The sequence below is a fragment of the Colletes latitarsis genome, unplaced genomic scaffold, assembly GCF_051014445.1.
Source record: "Colletes latitarsis isolate SP2378_abdomen unplaced genomic scaffold, iyColLati1 scaffold0007, whole genome shotgun sequence".
NCBI classification, from domain to species: Eukaryota; Metazoa; Arthropoda; class Insecta; order Hymenoptera; family Colletidae; genus Colletes; species Colletes latitarsis.
The window spans coordinates 702,501-705,000 of NW_027488367.1; the positions used below are offsets into that span (position 1 = coordinate 702,501).

Genomic DNA, 2,500 nt, shown 5'->3' on the forward strand with positions numbered 1-2,500 from the left:
GGTATAATACACCCGTATATTCTTGGTTCCGAACAGTAACTTCACACGCAATCGGGCGAACGCACGCGGCAGCGCCCATCGGTTGCTCGATGAAATCGATGCGATAAACTACAGCCTTCTCGGCTGGTCGTCGTTAGTCGCGCGAGCAACAGATGGCCGCACAATCGACGCGTCGTCGTTTGCGATTATTCGCCTCACGTTAGCCATGAGTATGTATATTATTCATTTACGAACGAACGCGGCAGCGTCCATCGGTTGCTCGATGAAATCGATGCGATAAACTACAGCCGTTTCGGCTGGTCGTCGTTAGTCGCGCGAGCAACGATGGCCGCAAAATCGACGCGTCGTCGTTTGCGATTATTCGCCTCAAGTTAGCCATGAGTATGTATATTATTCATTTACGAACGAACGCGGCAGCGTCCATCGGTTGCTCGATGAAATCGATGCGATAAACTACAGCCGTTGCGGCTGGTCGTCGTTAGTCGCGCGAGCAACGATGGCCGCAAAATCGACGCGTCGTCGTTTGCGATTATTCGCCTCAAGTTAGCCATGAGTATGTATATTATTCATTTACGAACGAACGCGGCAGCGTCCATCGGTTGCTCGATGAAATCGATGCGATAAACTACAGCCGTTTCGGCTGGTCGTCGTTAGTCGCGCGAGCAACGATGGCCGCAAAATCGACGCGTCGTCGTTTGCGATTATTCGCCTCAAGTTAGCCATGAGTATGTATATTATTCATTTACGAACGAACGCGGCAGCGTCCATCGGTTGCTCGATGAAATCGATGCGATAAACTACAGCCGTTTCGGCTGGTCGTCGTTAGTCGCGCGAGCAACGATGGCCGCAAAATCGACGCGTCGTCGTTTGCGATTATTCGCCTCAAGTTAGCCATGAGTATGTATATTATTCATTTACGAACGAACGCGGCAGCGTCCATCGGTTGCTCGATGAAATCGATGCGATAAACTACAGCCGTTGCGGCTGGTCGTCGTTAGTCGCGCGAGCAACGATGGCCGCAAAATCGACGCGTCGTCGTTTGCGATTATTCGCCTCTGGCTATCCGTGAGTATGTATAATATTCATATACGAACGAACGCGGCAGCGCCCATCGGTTGCTCGATGAAATCGATGCGATAAACTACAGCCTTCTCGGCTGGTCGTCGTTAGTCGCGCGAGCAACAGATGGCCGCACAATCGACGCGTCGTCGTTTGCGATTATTCGCCTCACGTTAGCCATGAGTATGTATATTATTCATTTACGAACGAACGCGGCAGCGTCCATCGGTTGCTCGATGAAATCGATGCGATAAACTACAGCCGTTTCGGCTGGTCGTCGTTAGTCGCGCGAGCAACGATGGCCGCAAAATCGACGCGTCGTCGTTTGCGATCATTCGCCTCAGGCTATCCGTGAGTATGTATAATATTCATTTACGAACGAACGCGGCAGCGTCCACCGGTTGCTCGATGAAATCGATGCGATAAACTACAGCCGTCTCGGCTGATCGTCGTTAGTCGCGCGAGCAACGATGGCCGCACAATCGACGCGTCGTCGTTTGCGATTATTCGCCTCAGGCTATCCGTGAGTATGTATAACATTCATTTACGAACGAACGCGGCAGCGTCCATCGGTTGCTCGATGAAATCGATGCGATAAACTACAGCCGTTTCGGCTGATCGTCGTTAGTCGCGCGAGCAACGATGGCCGCACAATCGACGCGTCGTCGTTTGCGATTATTCGCCTCAGGCTATCCGTGAGTATGTATAACATTCATTTACGAACGAACGCGGCAGCGTCCATCGGTTGCTCGATGAAATCGATGCGATAAACTACAGCCGTTTCGGCTGATCGTCGTTAGTCGCGCGAGCAACGATGGCCGCACAATCGACGCGTCGTCGTTTGCGATTATTCGCCTCAGGCTATCCGTGAGTATGTATAACATTCATTTACGAACGAACGCGGCAGCGTCCATCGGTTGCTCGATGAAATCGATGCGATAAACTACAGCCTTCTCGGCTGGTCGTCGTTAGTCGCGCGAGCAACGATGGCCGCACAATCGACGCGTTGTCGTTCGTTTGCGATTCGCTTCAGGCTACCCGTAAGGATGTATATTATTTTATTACTTCCTCGCCGTCATCAGGACGTTTCGTTCGGAGCACGACGACGAGCACACACGCCACCGGGCAAAGCGGGATACGCAAGTTCAAACCGTAAAGGAACGTCGCGAAACGATGTTCGACGGCGTCTCGTTCCTCGGCTGTAGATCCTTGGGCGCTTTGTTTCGGCCCCTGCGCGTTGTGTGTGACAATCGGTCGTCGTCTCCTCTTCGAGCGAGCGCAACGTAAACAGCCAGCATCGTATCTCCGACCGAGACGCGTATATAATGGAAAAATTGACGGCGGGTGACATCCTCGATCGTCGCAACGATGGGTCTTATTTTCTCTTCTCCTCCTCTTTCTTTCGTTTCTTTCTTTCGTTAGTAATGGACGTTTTCTTGTT

General features: G+C 51.9%; 1 long non-coding RNA gene across 1 annotated transcript in view; it reads left to right on the forward strand.

Annotated features, from left to right (window-relative positions):
• LOC143350582 (uncharacterized) overlaps positions 1 to 2,500 on the forward strand; it is a 60,518-nt gene that overhangs the window by 23,558 nt on the left and 34,460 nt on the right. The gene's annotated exons all lie outside the window — the stretch shown is intronic.